Raw genomic sequence first — 18,162 nt, 5'->3', positions numbered from 1 at the left:
GGAAAGGGAGTGGTTAGTTGTTTCAGCAAATACTATCCTCCATGCATTTATCAGTGACTTGTCGATTATGTATAGAGATTTGAAGGCCGTGAGACAGATTAATTCAATAGAGTGGGAGTTTTTAATTGTCTTCGTATAATATGTGTGTCGAAACGTTTTTGTGTAGTACAAAGTTACAGTAGGAGACCATGTTAAGTGTTTCTAGGATATGGAGAATGATTACGTGTGATTTATATTTTAGTTTCCCGAAGGATGAACAACGAGTAAAGATGTGGCTTCAGAAAATAAGGAGGAGTAATTTTGTCCCCACAAAATATTCCAAAGTATGTACAAAACACTTTGAAGGGGAATGTTTAGACAGAGAAAAATTTGGACGTGTGTGGCTAAAGGTAGCTAACAAAGTACACATTCATCTTCTTTGGTGTATTTTACTTTTAATTTATTTTCTTCGCCACTTGATTAAGAAGCGTAACATATTAGTAAACAAATCACCAAACTCTATCATACGTGTCACTTTCCACTTCCCTTAATGGTATTATATGGTTTGACTGTTACATGACAAACTTTATTTGCTTTATAGTACATTTATTCTCCGATCGCCTTCTTTCCGTCCTTCTTACTCAGTCTACTATTTATTTAATAAACTGGGTGCAACTACGCAAAATGCGTAAAATAAATACTTCAAAGTGTCACCAGTAAGAAAAATTGTGCTTTAGGTCGCAAAAACGAGAAAATAAATACGCAGAAATAGCAGAAAAAAGGACGAATTATCAAGGACATAATCGCTAATGTCGGACAAATTCGGTGTTTTTTGGACACTTGCAAAAGTACTAGCGTACTGTCAAGTCGTTTTGGGAGACTATCACCGCAAAAATGTACGTCAGGCTCTGTAATACTATAAAGTGCCGTATCATACCGAAAACTACCAAAAATCGAGTGCATCTGAACTGTGACACCTATCGCAAAGAAGCAGAATGCAATATCACTTGCTCTTAAAAGTTACGTAGCAGGTTTATTCCCGGTATCAAATGGATACTGTTAAAATTTCTGTGTAACATTTATAAATAATCCATGACACGTACGAAAATAATCCGTCTGTACTAAGGATGTAGTGACGTTCTAAATATACAGGGCGCTATACGGACAAACAAACGACGTCCCGAGAACACGTGACCAGGCCGGCAATGTATGTTGGCAACACAAAATCTGTTCTGCGAATGCTCACTACAGAGATATTTACTCTATGGCTAGACCCAGAGACCATCTTACACTAGCTGGCCGTTATAAGAATGACCGACAGCTGTATATTTCTCATTGATAATTGTTGTTGATGAAAAATGGTGGCGTCGTATATTTGTCAACTAAATGGTTAATCAATGGTTTTATGCCACAGGAAAGGCATTTACTGTCGAAGAGCTGCGAGAAACACTTAAGATAAGCTAGGTTTGTGTGTAGGAGCCTGTTTTTTAGCTAAATTGAGGTGATGCGGGTGGCTAGCGATATTAATTAATCGGACAGTTGCATCGATTTATTGTGCAGGTGGGGAATTACTGCAATTGTAGAAGTATAACCGAAAGTTTCTATATTACGGTGGAAGATTGCAGCAACGGATTTAGGGCTGGATATTAAAAAAGGAAATAATTTTGTTGCGCTCCTCGATTTTGAAGAATTATTGAGTGACGCATTCTTCAGTCAGCAAAAAAATGTTTCTGAGCACTATGGGACTTACCAGCTGTGGTCATCAGTCCCCTAGAACTACTTAAACCTAACTAACCTAAGGACATCACACACATCCAAACCCGAGGCACAATTCGAAACTGTGACCGCAGCAGTCGCACGGTTCCGGACTGCGTGGTAGAACCGCGAGACCACCGCGGCCGGCTTTCAGTTAGCAGCTTGTGAGTTTGTTTTGTTCTTGTAACGGGGTTACCAGTTTTCTGAAGTTTGTGAACGATGCATCGAAGAAGTATTGTTTGATTTCAGCGATAGGACTGAAGCTATATGTGTCGGGGTTCCGGTGATGGTGTATTTGTGGCACACCAATAACGTGAGTTGTGTGATTAATTGTAAAAGTTAACCAAGGCGTTCTCTACGGCATAGAGTAACGGCCGCGAATGTATTGGATAGAATTGGTATTCGAGGTGATATGTGAAGAGGATTTCGTGGATATTGAATTTTTTAGTTGTCGAGCTGAGTTGTCGATTTTTGAAGAGATTTGAAGATCGTTACGGAACATCAAGACCAGTGTTTTCTTTTTTATACAGTTTACCCCACTCAGAGACAGGATAGTACTGTTTCGTTTTGATCGAGACCCTAGCTAAACCATATTAAAGCAGAATTTCAGTGCAATCGTTATTGCCGTAGTTAAAAGCGACGGGTGACTTTTTCATTGCGGTTTCGTAAGTGGGATTGCTAACACCTGAACTGACTGGGAATGTTGCAGTTTGTGTTTTAAATTGAGTTGAAACTGGCGTTGGCACCTAGGATATATGTTTGACTTTTTTGTATTATTATTCATTTCTCTTAGATTAGGGATTCAGTTGTTTTTTTTATATTCGAACACTTGTTGGGGTCTCTGCGTAGTTGGTAAAGAGAAAGAAGTAAACTGTTATTTTGTTTAAAGGTCAAAGCCTAGTTGCCACGTTCTCATTTAGCCCAAAGTCACTATGGAATTGCTATTCGAGAGATATTATTCATTACAGAAACAAGCGAGATCTTAGTGTGTGGAATATAAACAAGTAGAAAAGGGCTGTCAAAGTCAAAGATTCTTTAGTAATATCAAACGCAAGATGTAACGTAAGAATTTTCACTTCAAGATCATTTAATTGAAAAAAATAATAATAAAATAATTAGGGCTACAGTTTGTGTTTAAAAGGATATATGAATGAGTTATCTATGTGCCAATGTGAACGATTGTTGACGTAACAACAAAATAGATCGCTGACTGTATTTGTTAAAATTCATAAATCTGAAACGTTTAGAATTTTTGGTGAAGGTAGTAAGCGTCAGTAAGAAGAGAGCAAAATATATTAACCTTTATTGAGATTTTACTAAAATCTCAACTGGGAAGCGAGTACATTTCATTTCTGTGACTTACGTTAAAAGAGCTACCTGATGTGTGTATTGCTAATAGTGAATTTTGGCTACTTTAAAAGGCTTGAACACAGGGTACCACATGCCCTACATTTAGAAGACTGTTTTGAAGCCTTCCATTCCCATCAAGCATACTAGCTTATGTATATTAAATCTAACTTCGCAGGAGCCAGTATGGAGTCTAAATACGATGTCCTCGCGTTAAAGAGGCCAACTGATACAAGATACTGACATGGATCTGAGGAGGAAGTTCCTGAATGAGTACAACTCCATTACAGCATTGTATGGAAGTGGAACTTGGTTCATAGGACATCTACATCAACATCAACACTCCGCAAGTCACCTCTGTCTCAGCTTATTTGGCAAATTTTCTCATAGTGTTCATTTCGCGAGAGGTATGTGGGAGGAAGCAATACGTTGCCCGCCCCTTCCCTGAAAGAACTCTCTCGAAATTTTAGTGGTGTACCTAAAATGAAAAGGCTCTGAACATTATGGGACTTAACTACTTAGGTCACCAGTCCCATAGAATTTAGAACTGCTTAAACCTAACTAACCTAAGGACATCACAACATCCATGCCCGAAGCAGAATTCGAACCTGCCACCGGGTGTACCTCAACTTGTTGCGCAACGTCACTCTTGGATCATCTTCCACTACAGTTTGTTGAACATATCTGTAATTCTTTCGCCCCAACTTAACGATCCCGTGACGGGACGCACCTCTCTTCGGTGGATCTTCCTACCAGATAAGGATTTCATACGGATAAACAATATTCGAAAATCGGTCAAACAAGCGCCTTGTGAAGTACATCTTTGGTGGATGAGTTAAATTTCCTGAAGAATCATTCTATGAAGCTCAGTCTAGCATTTAGATTTTATAACTTTTTTATGTGGTCATTCCTCTTAAAATTGTTCTGGATTGATACTCCTAGAAATTTTCTGGTAGTTCTTGTTTCCGAAATTCGTCATCAGTAGTGTAGGTGTGTAGTAGAGTATTATTTCCGGTTGTTAAGCTGTCCATGGCAGTATATCTTGTGCAACCCTTTTCATCTCCAAGTACGCTACAGGCCATTGAAATTGCTACACAAAAAAAAAGATGATAAACGGGTATTCATTGGACTAATATACTATACTAGAAATGAATGTGATTACATTTCACGCAATTTGGGTGCATAGATCCTGAGAAATCAGTACCCAGAACAACCACCTCTGGCCGTAATAGCGGCCTTGATACGCCTGGGCATTGAGTCGAACATAGCTTGGATGGCGTGTACAGGTACAGCTGCCCATGCAGCTTCAACACGATACCACAGTTCATCAAGAGTAGTGACTGGCTTATTGTGACAAGCCAGTTGCTCGGCCACCATTGACCAGACGCTTTCAATTGGTGAGAGATCTGGAGAATGTGCTCGCCAGGGCAGTAGTCGAACATTTTCTGTATCCAGATAGGCCAATACAGGACGTGCAACATGCAGTCGTGCATTATCCTGTTGAAATGTAGGGTTTCGCAGGGATCGAATGAAGGGTAGAGCCACGGGTCGTAACAAATTTGAAATATAACGCCCACTGTTCAAAGTGCCATCAATGAGAGCATAAGGTAACCGAGACGTGTAACCTATGGCACTCAACGCCATCACGCCGGGTGATACGTCAGTATGGCGATGACGAATACACGCTTCCAACGTGCGTTCATCGAGATATCGCCAAACACGGATGCGACCATCATGATGCTCTAAACAGAACCTGGATTCATCCGAAAAAATGACGTTTTACCATTCGTGCACCCAAGTTCGTCGCAGGCTCTCCTGTCTGTGATGTAGCGTCAAGGGTAAACGCAGCCATGGTTTCCGTGCTGATAGTCCATGCTGCTGCAAACGTCGTCGACTTTTCCTGCAGAAGTTTGTTGTCTTGTAAACGTCTTCCTCTGTTGACTCAGGGATCGAGACGTGACTGCACGATCCGTTACAGCCATGCGGATAAGATGCCTGTCATCTCGACTGCTAGTGATAGGAGGCCGTAGTTATCCAGCACGGCGTTCCGTATTACCCTCCTGAACCCACAGATTCCATATTCTGATGATAGTCGTTGAATCTTGACCAACACGTGCAGCAATGTAGCGATGCGATAAACCGCAATCGCGATAGGCTACAATCCGACCTTTATCAAAATCGGGAACGTGATGGTACGCATTTCTCCTCCTTACACGAGGCATCACGACAACGTTTCACCAGGCAACGCCGGTCAACTGCTGTTTGTGTATGAGAAATCGGTTGGAAACTTTCCTCATGTCAGCACGTTGTAGGTGTCGCCACCGGCGCCAACCTTGGGTGAATACTCTGAAAAGCTAATCGTTTTCATATCACAGCATATTCTTCCTGTTGGTTAAATTTCGCGTCTGTAGCCCGTCCTCTTCTTGGTGTAGCAATTTTAATGGCCAGTAACAACTACAGCGTACATCCTTCTGAATCTGCTTACAGTATTCACTTCTTGATATCAATTGATTGATTACCTCTCATGCTTCCCTCCAGTACTGAATTACTTTTACAAGTAATTGTTCCATCTAGTCAGGTTGTGCAACAAATTTCTATTGTCTCCAATTCTGTTCGATTCCTCCATATTAGGTACCTAATCTACCCACCTAATCTTCAACAATCTTCTGTAGCACCACATTTCCATAGTTTCTTTTCTCTCTTTCTTTAAATTGGGTATCATCCATGATTCATTCCCATACACTCAAGGGAAATGTTTTAAGGAAAGATTTCTCAGCTGCTAATTTTATTTTCGACCTCAACAAATTTCTCTTCTTCAGAAACGCTTTTCTTGCGTTTGCCAGTCTACGTTTTATATCCATTCTACTACGGTCATCATCAGTATTTTGATGATCAAATAGCAAAACGCATCTGCTAGTTTAGCTGTTTGCTTTCCTAATCTAATTCTCTCAGCATCACCTGATTTAATTTAACTACATTCCGTTAACATTGTTATTCTTTTCTTGACGTTTATCTCATGTCCTCCTTTTAAGGCACTGTCCTTTCAACTGCTCTGCTAAATCCTTTGCATCTTTGACAGAACTACAATGTAGTCGGTAAACCTGGAAGTTTTCATTTCTTCTACCTCAACATTACTTCCTCCTCCAGATTTTCTTTTGAGTTTATTTACCTCTTGCTCCATATATACAGATTGAAACACATCAGGGATAAGCTACAACCCTGTCTCATAATTTTTTTTAAATTTTCTATCCTGCATGCCCAATTAAGGAATCTGACATTCCACGCTCCAATCCGTCTAACACTAGTTGTGTTTCTCCTGATAATGACGGGCTCCTGAGTAGTGAGTTGTCCCCGTCCGCAGATCCGAATGGGGGACTGTTTTACGTCTGGAATATCTTACCCAAGATGATGGCTTCATTATTTCACTATCCAGTAAAGCTGCACGCCATCGGTAAAAATTGCTGTTGTAGTTTCCCCTAGCTTTCAGCCGTTTGCAGTACCAGCACAGCAAGGCCGATTTGCTTGATGTTACAAAGTGAGATCTGTCAGTATTCCAGGCTTTTGCCTCTGCGACAACTGACAAGTCTGATGCCCGTCTTCAAGAACCATATGTTTGTTTGGCCTCTCAAAACATATCCTACCGTTGTGGTTGCACCTACTGTACTGCTGTCTGTATCGTTGAGACACGCTAGCCATCCCGCCAATGGTAAGATCTATGGGTTTTACTACATATGCGTAATATCTTACATTTATTTACGTTCAGGATCAACTGCCTGAACATGCATCACTCATTATTGTATTTCTCCAAATCGAAACTGTCCTCAGGCGCCCTACTCTCTTATAGACAAACGCGTCATCTGTGAACAGACTTAAAGGGCTTTCGACGCTTTCTGCTAGGTTATTTATATTCTTTTTAAACACTTCCCTGAAGTACTTCGGAAACTGCCTTTATATGTGTCGATTATGTTTCGGTATGTGCGACGTGTTGAGTTCTATCGCCAAGTACATCTTAAATCGCAAATCTAGTTCATTACTAGGTGAGGTTGTATTTTTTCCAGGAAACGGCGTTTCAGAGTGTCAAATGCCTTCCTGAAATGAAGATACACGGCATCAACGTGAGCGCCGCTGTCTAAAGCACTATGAATTTCGTGGAGGAACAGAGCGAGCTCAATTTTGCAAGCTCTCTGTCTTCGCAATCCATGTTGATTTCTGTATAGGAGATTTTCGTTCTCCAAAAACGCCACAATTCTTGAGCGTAAAACATGTTCCGTAATTCTACAACAGACTTACGTTAACCATATGGGGCTATAACTATGTGCATGTGTCCTACGACCCTTCTTGATAAGGCGAATGACCTGAGCTTTTTATCCAGTTGTTAAGTACCCTGAGTGGCTCCAATGAGCTACGATAAATTCCTGCTAGAAGGGGAGCAACTTCCTCCACATAGTCTACGTAGGAGCTTAAGGGTATCTCATATGGCCATGCCTTTCCACTACTAAGCGATTGTAGTTGATTTAGCGATCAGTTAACTCAGGATCTCTGTTTCGACGTTCGTACTATGAGTGATAGGAAGGCCTGTGGTAGGATCTTTTACGGTGCAACAATTTCGGAAGACCAATTTTGTGCTTTGGCCCTCTCCCCATTATCTTCCGTGTCGGTGGCGGTATTGTAACTGAGAAAATAAAGAACCGAGCTAGATTAATAATTGGCTCCTTTTACCGACCTCCCAACTCAGCAGCATTAGTGGCAGAACAACTGAGAAAAAATCTGAAATGCATTTCACATAAATTTCTTCAGCATGTTATAGTCTTAGGGTGGAGATTTCAATTTGACAGATATAGACTGGGACACTCAGATGTTTAGGACGGGTGGTAGGTACAGAGCATCGAGTGACATTATACTGAGTGCACTATCCGAAAATTGCCTCGAGCGATTAAACAGAGAACCGACTCGTGGTGATAACGTCTTGGACCTACTGATAACAAACAGACCCGAACAATTCGACTCTGTAAGCGCAGAACAGGGAATCAGTGATCATAAGGCCGTTGCAGCATCTCTGAATATGGATGTAAATAACAATATAAAAAAGGGAGGAAGTTTTATCTGTTTAGCAAGAGTAATACGAGGTAGATTTCAGACTACCTAACAGATCAAAACGAAAATTTCTGTTCCGACACTGACAATGTTGAGTGTTTATGGAAAGAGATCAAGGCAATCGTAAAATGCGTTTTAGACAGGTACGTGCCGAGTAAGACTGTGAGGGACGGGAAAAACCCCCCGTCGTTCAACAACAAAATTACGAAACTACTGCGAAAGCAAAGAGAGCTTCACTGCAAATTTAAACGCCGCCAAAACTTCTCAGACAAGCAGAATGATGTCAAAGTTAGCGTAAGGAGGGCTATGGGTGAAGCGTTCGGTGATTTCGAAAGTAAAATTCTATGCACCGGCTTGACAGAAAATCCTAGGAAGTTCTGGTCTTGCGTTAAATTAGTAAGTGGATCGAAGCAGCATATCAAAACACTCTGGGATGATAAGGCATTGAAACAGAGGATGACACGGGTAAAGTTGAAATAGTAAACACCTTTCTCCAAAGCTGTTTCACATGGGAAGACCGCACTGCAGTTCCTTCTATAAATCCTCGCACGAACGAAAAAAATGACTGACAACGAAATAAGTGTCCAAGGAATAGAAAAACCACTGAATTCGTTTCTACACAGAGGACGCGAAAGAACATGACCCCTTCTGACAGCCGTGTACCGCAAGTCTCTAGAGGAACAAAAGGTTCCAAATGATTGGAAAAGAGCACAGGTACTCCCAATTTTCAAGAAGGGTCGTCGAGCAGATGCGCAAAACTATAGGTCTATATCTCTGACATTGAACTGTTGTAGAATTTTAGAACATGTTTTTTGCTAGCATATCATGTCATTTCTGGAAACCCAGAATCTGCTCTGTAGGAATCAACATGGATTCCGGAAACAGCGATCATGTGAGACCCAACTCGCTTTATTTGTTCATGAGACCCAGAAAATATTAGGTACAGGCTTCCAGGTAGATGCCATTTTCCTTGACTTCCAGAAGGCGTTCGAAACAGTTCCGCACTGTCGCCTGATTAACAATGTAAGAGCCTACGGAATATCAGACCAGCTGTGTGGCTGGATTGAAGAGTTTTTAGCAAACAGAACAAAGCATATTGTAGAAGTCTACAGACGTAAAAGTAACCTCTGGCGTGGCACAAAAGAGTATTATGGGACCATTGCTTTTCAATATATATATAAATGACCTAGTAGATAGTGTCGGCAGTTCCATACGGCTTTTCGCGGATGATGCTGTAATATACAAAGAAGTTGCAGCATTAGAAAATTGCAGCGAAATGCAGGAAGATCTGCAGCGGGTAGGCACTTGGTGCAGGGAGTGGCAACTGACCCTTAACATAGACAAATTAATGTATTGCGAATACATAGAAAGAAGCATCCTTTATTGTATGATTATATGATAGCAGAACAAACACTGCTAGCAGTTACTTCTGTAAAATATCTGGGTGTATACGTACGGGACGATTGAAGTGGAATGATCATATAAAATTAATTTTTCGTAAGGCGGGTGCCTGGTTGAGATTCATTGGGAGAGTCCTTAGAAAATTTAGTCCATCAACAAAGGAGGGGGGTTACGTAACACTCGTTCGACCTATACTTGAGTATTGCTCATCAGTGTGGGATCCGTACCAGGTCGGGTTTACAGAGGAGATTGAGATGATCCAAAGAAGAGTGGCGCGTTTCGTCACAGGGTTATTTGGTAAGCGTGATAGTGTTACGGAGATGTTTAGTAAATTCAAGTGGCAGACCCTGAAAGAGAGGCGCTCGGCATCGCAGTGTAGCTTGCTGTCGAGGTTTCGAGAGGGTGCGTTTCTTGATGAGGTATCGAAAATATAGCTTCCCCCTACTTATACCTCGCGAGGAGATCACGAATGTAAAATTAGAGAGACTCGAGCGGCTTTCCAGAGGCTTTCCGGCAGTCGTCCTTCCCGCGAACCACACGCGATTGGACAGGAAAGGGAGGTAATGATATTGGCTCGTAAAGTGCCCTCCACCACACACCGTTGGGTGGCTTACGGAGTATAAATGTAGATGCAGAAATGACGGAACAGAAACAGGGAGGCAGACAAAGACTATGGACAGTATGTTGCACTGGATGTTTGATGCGGTACTTACATAGACGTGTGATAATTGCCAGAAGACTGGGAAAGGACATCGTCAGACTAATGGGAAGGATGAAATATTAAAGAAGGAAAACAAAATAACCTCCTGTACAATTACATTGAAAACATAAACTTTTTTGTTAATCGCACATAGTAAATGGTCGGCTCACGTTGATTTTGCTAATAATCTATCTCGAACAAGCGTTAATAAAATAAAATTACTGGAGGCAAGATTAAGTTGTCAGTTGTGTATATTTCTCTTCTGAATATAATGCGCGGTCGCTGAAAGGCAGGACGGGGCCGGCTTAGAACAGTGGGTGCCATTACGCAGGCCATAAAAAGGCCCGCGCTTAAAAGAATGTTCGCCGGCGAGAGGTAAATCGCGCCTTGACACTGTCCGGACTTTAATCTCAAATTAGCGCGGGCAGGCGGCAGTTCCGATACAGAAAACAGATTTCTAAAGAGGCGCCGTGTAACGCGGCGCTCCGCATAAATTCCGCCCTCGAGGAAAAAGCCACTCCGGCGACAAAGTGCTGCTTTTAAATTCAAAGCAGAGAGGCAGAGCGGCGGCGGTGGCGACAGCAGACAGCAGGCAGCAGACAGCGAACAGAGCAGCCTGAAGGAAGGAAGGCATCCCGAGGCCGAGGCCGGGGGTGTGTTGCCCGGCGGCGCCCACGTCCGCCTGCCGGCCGCGCTGTTTGCCGTGCCTCAGAAAACGTAGCCGTCTCAGGTGTCTTTAATGGGATGGGCTCTCGGTAACAGAATGTTGACGGCTTTTTACGTGATTACTGTCTTCTCTCATAACAATATGAGCGAAAAGTAAACAAACTGACGATACCATCTTGAGTGGCCCGAAGACTCGGAATGAGGACGTACGTAATGTAGTTTTACGTATCAAACAAGCTACTTTCCTTACATCCAGTTTTCTCACTGAAACGAGTTTCTGTGTGGGCTGTCCTGTCAATGGCTCAAAAAAGCGCGATACACGTCGCTGTTCATTAAAACTGGAACATGGCATGCAAAAAACATCGAAGTGGTGTGCAGTGTATTACATGTTTTTATATTATTTATTCATTTGACTTATTATCGCTTACATTCTCGACACACGCCAGTCGGAATCTAATGTGGATTGTTTCTCTCCACAGCTGCAGGAAATTGTGTACAACTGTAAGTAAACTTTCGCTTCCTCATATTTTACATAATTTTTAGCATGTATAACACATGGAGAAATGAAACATTAGGTTGGTGCCTAAGTTCGTAGAGTAGAACACAAGAGCTACGCTTAACAGAGACTTTAGTCATCAATAATATATTCTCCTTCACTATTTTCAATAGTCTGCTAACGGTTCAAACGGTTCAAATGGCTGCGAGCAATATGGGACTTAACTTCGGAGGTCATCAGTCCCCTAGAACATAGAACTACTTAAACCTAACTGACCTAAGGACAGCACACACTTCCATGCCAGAGGCAGGATTCGAACTTGCGACCGTAGTGGTCGCGCGGTTCCAGACTGTAGCGCATAGAACCGCTCGGTTAAAACGCCCGGTAGTCTGCTAACGCTGGCGTAAATGATCGATTCCAAGACTGTAGACATCATCTGGTTTTGAGGCGAAGAACCCGTCTAGGCCTGTTCGGAATGCATTCTCATGTAGATAGGAAGATTGAGGAAGGCTATAGAGAGCGGCAAAAGGTGAAAATCTGGGCGCAACATCAGGTGAAAAAGTTGGGTGCGGAATGATTTCCTAACCCAGCTCCTGTATAGCGTTTTTTGTCAGTCTAGCAGAATGCTGGTGTCAGTTATCACGGAGTATTGTCACTTCACGCAGTGCTCCTAACCGGTGTTCTTGGGCTATGTCTGCAAGGCATCTCAGTTGTTGATAATATATGTCAGCAACGATGGTTTCACCTCGGAGAGGCAATTCAAATTACACCACACCGACGCTGTTCCACTAGATGCTTAACATCATCTTTTGTGTATGTGCACAGATCTTTGTACAGGGAGTTTGTGCTTTGTTTGGGCTCAGCCATTCCTTTCTTTTCCTTGTGTTACAATAAAGACACCATTTCTGGTCACCAGTAACAATTCAGGCGGTGTTTTTCAGAGCCAGTTGATAACAAGAAAACAGAGCTGATTTTTGTTGTTTTTGGCTTAGAGCTTGCGGTAGACGTACACCCGATTTTTAAGTCTTCCCCATTGCTTGAAAAAATTTCGCACGATGGTGGAACAATCACAGTCAATCACATTTGCCTGTTCTCGAGTACACTGACATGGATCATTGTAGAGTAACGCGTCTAAACGATCTTCATCAAACCCCGAAGACCTTCCTGAACGTGGAGGGTCACTAATGTCAAAACGATCATCCTACAACGGGAAAACATTTTCGTGCTCTGCTCTGTGCAATGGGATTTTCCCCATACATGGCGTAAATGTTTCTCACTGCCTCCGATGCTGTCACTCCTCTATTCAGTTCAAACAAAGGAGTATGTCAGATATGTTCCGATTTCTCCATTTGGCACTACATTTTGTAGCGTCCACAGCTCCACCCAAAGTCTCTAAATGACAAGATTACAATATGCAAACTCAGACAGCAACAGTGGCCTACAATAGAAAAATACATGCCATGAGTATATCCCATAGAAACCGGAATACCAACACACAAATAAACGCTGTAAACTTATGCACCAACCTAATAAAAATTAAATTGGTAAATCATACCTAATACCCTGTACTACGACACAACATTTATTGATGATCTTCATTATCATCACAGCAGATGACTTATTGGCAGTTCCTGATATTACCCACTGAGACACCTCAGGCTAAAAAGTTATGTTGTTCAGGACGACCAGTTTTTGCCAACTTCTGTATTGAAAGACTGGAACCAGACTTTCGGGTCATTCCGTATTATAATCTTTGCTAGCATTTCATACGTCTATGCTAGTGAGTCCTCGATTGCAGGCTAAATCTCCAGAAGTGGAGTGTCCGGCAACCCATACCATCCCCAACTTATCCCAAGTCCTACTTACGTCAGCGATGCTGTGAAGCCGTAGGTAAGCTATAGCAGTCGTCGAGACTGCCAGTAGGGTTAAACTATGGATCTTCATGGATCCCTCATCTTCACCCCTGCCAATCCATCTCCCTGCATCCTGCTCTTTCTGAAAAATCCATAAAAGGCCCTACAATTTATGATTCATTGTCCTCGTCCTGTTGGGAGCTACAAATATAGTGCAGCTACTCACAGAGGTCCAGTGTGGGCCGTAATTATGGAAAGGTAGCGAAACTTCGAGGATGTTGTAATATATTAATGCGGAACCGATTTAGGCTGGCTAAAATTAGTTTCAATTTTTGCCACCATATGCAAATCTGGCGCCGTGTCTGCAAGTATGACGTATAGAAATGTTTCCATACGAAATGGGTTAGGAATTGGACGTGGACAGGGAAGTTCAAAGTGAGAAAGGGGTAAAGTTTATTTCATTATTAATCGCTACTTACGCAGTTTTTTCAACATGAGCACCAGAGAGTCGGCCACAAGTGAAGTTCCAGATTTGCACCTGGTGGCCAAAATTGAAACTACTTGTTTCTAGCCTAAATCGGTTGCCCTATAACGCATTAGCATTCCTACCAAGTTTCGCTCCTATCCTATAATTACAGCCAATATGGGACCTCTGTGAGTAGCTGCACTTTAATTACAACCACGCGGTTTAGTAGTTAACTCCGGCACCTCTGAAACTTCGTCTGCTTCCACTGCACTCACAATATTCAGAAAACAACTATCAGTTCAGCGTAATCGCAAAAAGTAAGTGGAGCAAATGTCGTCTGTATTCTTCATATAGGGAAAATAAAGGAGACAGTTTTTCGTCAAGAACTATCTTTGGAAAATTCTTTGTCTATGAGGAGATGGTGATGTGCCTCATTTGAGGAGAAATTTCTACTAGCACATGTCGCAAACTGACGGAGGCGCGATCGTGTGCTATTGACATTGCGGTATATCATTCCGCGATATTGAAGCTCGAGTTAGTCGAGGTCCCATGACTACCATAGGAATATGGAATCCATGTGTTTCGGATGGCCATACTCGAAGCTAAGCAGGATCTTAAAGGCGCACAGTGGGTCGACTCACTTATACCATAGACACAACAGAGAGAGGAAAAAATTTGGGGTCCGACTTAAGTTTTCATATGTTGAAAACAATAGACTGGCTGGGTGAGATCAAGATATGTGAACACAAAATAAGCAGTCTTGCGTATGCGGATGACTTAGCTGTGATGGCAGATTCGATTGAAAGTTTGCAAAGTAATATTTCAGAGCTAGATCAGAAATGTAAGGACTATGGTATGAAGATTAGCATCTCCAAAACGAAAGTAATGTCAGTGGGAAAGAAATATATATGGATTGAGTGCCAAATAGGAGGAACAAAGTTAGAACAGGTGGACGGTTTCAAGTACTTAGGATGCATATTCTCACAGAATGGCAACATAGTGAAAGAACTGGAAGCGAGGTGTAGCAAAGCTAATGCAGTGAGCGCTCAGCTACGATCTACTCTCTTGTGCAAGAAGGAAGTCTGTACCAAGACTAAGTTATCTGTGCACCGTTAAATCTTTCGACCAACTTTGTTGTATGGGAGCGAAAGCTGGGTGGATTCAGGCTACCTTATCAACAACGTTGAGGTTACGGATATGAAAGTAGCTAGGATGATTGCAGGTACTAGTAGATGGGAACAATGGCAGGAGGGTGTCCACAATGACGAAATCAAGGAAAAACTGGGAATGAACTCTATATACACTCCTGGAAATGGAAAAAAAAGAACACATTGACACCGGTGTGTCAGACCCACCATACTTGCTCCGGACACTGCGAGAGGGCTGTACAAGCAACGATCACACGCACAGCACAGCGGACACACCAGGAACCGCGGTGTTGGCCGTCGAATGGCGCTAGCTGCACAGCGTTTGAGCACCGTCGCCGTCAGTGTCAGCCAGTTTGCCGTGGCATACGGAGCTCCATCGCAGTCTTTAACACTGGTAGCATGCCGCGACAGCGTGGACGTGAACCGTATGTGCAGTTGACGGACTTTGTGCGAGGGCGTATAGTGGGCATGCGGTAGGCCGGGTGGACGTACCGCCGAATTGCTCAACACGTGGGGCGTGAGGTCTCCACAGTACATCGATGTTGTCGCCAGTGGTCGGCGGAAGGTGCACGTGCCCGTCGACCTGGGACCGGACCGTAATGACGCACGGATGCACGCCAAGAGCGTAGGATCCTACGCAGTGACGTAGGGGACCACACCGCCACTTCCCAGCAAATTAGGGACACTGTTGTTCCTGGGGTATCGGCGAGGACCATTCGCAACCGTCTCCATGAAGCTGGGCTACGGTCCCGCACACCGTTAGGCCGTCTTCCGCTCACGCCCCAACATCGTGCAGCCCGCCTCCAGTGGTGTCGCGACAGGCGTGAGTGGAGGGACGAATGGAGACGTGTCGTCTTCAGCGATGAGAGTCGCTTCTGCCTTGGTGACAATGATGGTGGTATGCGTGTTTGGCGCCGTGCAGGTGAGCGCCACAATCAGGACTGCATACGACCGAGGCACGCAGGGCCAACACCCGGCATCATGGTGTGGGGAGCGATCTCCTACACTGGCCGTACACCTCTGGTGATCGTCGAGGGGACACTGAATAGTGCACGGTACATCGAAACCGTCATCGAACCCATCGTTCTACCATTCCTAGACCGGCAAGGGAACTTGCTGTTCCAACAGGACAATGCACGTCCGCATGTATCCCGTGCCACCCAACGTGCTCTAGAAGGTGTAAGTCAACTACCCTGGCCAGCAAGATCTCCGGATCTGCCCCCCATTGAGCATGTTTGGGACTGGCTGAAGCGTCGTCTCACTCTGTCTGCACGTCCAGCACGAACACTGGTCCAACTGAGGTGCCAGGTGGAAATGGCATGGCAAGCCGTTCCACAAGACTACATCCAGCATCCCTACGATCGTCTCCATGGAGAATAGCAGCCTGCATTGCTGCGAAAGGTGGATATACACTGTACTAGTGCCGACATTGTGCATGCTCTGTTGCCTGTGTCTATGTGCCTGTGGTTCTGTCAGTGTGATAATGTGATGTATCTGACCCCAGGAATGTGTCAATAAAGGTTCCCCTTCCTGGGACAATGAATTCACGGTGTTCTTATTTCAATTTCCAGGAGTGTATGTAGCAGTCAGGATAAACAGGCTTAGATGGTGGGGTCATGTTACACGTATGGGAGAAGCAAGGTTACCCAAGAGACTCATGGGTTCAGCAGTAGAGGGTAGAAGGTGTTGGGGCAGACCAAGGAGAAGGTACCTGGATTCGGTTAAGAATGATTTTGAAGTAATAGGTTTAACATCAGAAGAGGCACCAATGTTAGAACTGAATAGGGGATCATGGAGGAATTTTATAAGGGGGCTATGCTCCAGACTGAGCGCTGAAGGGCATAATCAGTCTTAAATGATGATGATGATGATCCGACTTAAGTCCTGCGAAATCTTGTGTAGATTGCCCTGGTGCGTACCTGTGCAATACTGCAGTGGCATTGCTGTTAAAAGTCAATATGCTGCGTCCTGTGACAGTCGCCAATAAACACTGAATTGGGCAACGACATATTATTTCAGCTATGGTTTGTGTGGCCTGTTAATACAAGCAGAGATCCTAACCAGTTATTAGGAGAAGATGAGTAGCGCTCCAGATGGTATGTTTTCGACATTTTTAACAGGTGTATTGAAGCATATTAATTTAATGCTAAATTACTACCGACGTTATCCAAAATCGGTAGGTACAAAATTTCCTCTGTGCTGCTCGTCGTTTGTAAATGGCTCTCCTACAAACTAACATGTATTTTCGTGCGCGTATATGCGCATTTCCAGTAGACATTTCTCTACCTTGCGCAAGTGTTACACGGTAGACAATACTCGTGGAATAATGCACAGTACTCTGCAATCTTTTCCAAGGGCAACAGAATATAATATAGTTCTGATGCACTGATTTCCATAATCGAAGCTGCTCCGTTGCCGATTTGTAGGGTATCTGAAGATGGGGAGGAATCTCACATTCGACACTGTGAAAGAAATATCTTCTATTTCAAGCTCTTTGCATTCCATATTTTCAGATTAGGTAGTATGAATTAAAACAGGTAAAAGGTGCTTTGTAAATGCTACGGTATCAGCCAATCGCACTAAGAACCGACATCCTTTCCAGGACGGCAACAGGTGAAGAGAACATAAGCTGATGGAGGTCATTTCGACAGCAGCGTCTAAGATAGCGACTTCGTTAGGAATCTCTGTGTACCACAGGCTTGTGTTGGTCTATTCTGAAGGAGACTGATTATTTTGTATGTCGCACTTTGCTTGCGACCCATCTTACAAAGTTAAGTATTGTACTTGTCTCACCGTGATAAAACTCATTAATACGAATTGTTTGGTTGTTTGTCTAGCGAACTGTGTAGGCACGATTCTTAGACACAAAAGTAAATATGCACTCTAAAATGTGTAATTACGAGCACTTATTCAGTAGAACTAATGTGTTTCACAGTAAGATCCCACAGCTGTTGTAGTATACCCTTTAGAGCCCACCTTTATTTGACTTCCTTGTTGTGGTCCATAGTAGACTCACTTTTTCTTGTGGCGTATAGTACAGTGTTTGGAGCCTGAAGTCTTCTGACTCCAAAAATGTGTAGTTCAGATAATTTGAAGTATAATTTCAAGTATCTCTTGCAGAAGCCTCTTCCTCAATATATTTTCTCCTAAGCGAAATATCTCTTAAATATGCGATCTTCCAAATTAACAGGACAGTTCACAGAATCAATAATACGGAAAACAATGTTGCTAGTTAGTTGAAGGACTGAATGCCCTTG

This window comes from Schistocerca gregaria, chromosome 4 (assembly GCF_023897955.1).
Source record: "Schistocerca gregaria isolate iqSchGreg1 chromosome 4, iqSchGreg1.2, whole genome shotgun sequence".
Taxonomy (NCBI): domain Eukaryota; kingdom Metazoa; phylum Arthropoda; class Insecta; order Orthoptera; family Acrididae; genus Schistocerca; species Schistocerca gregaria.
Note: the sequence above shows the minus strand (reverse complement) of the source record.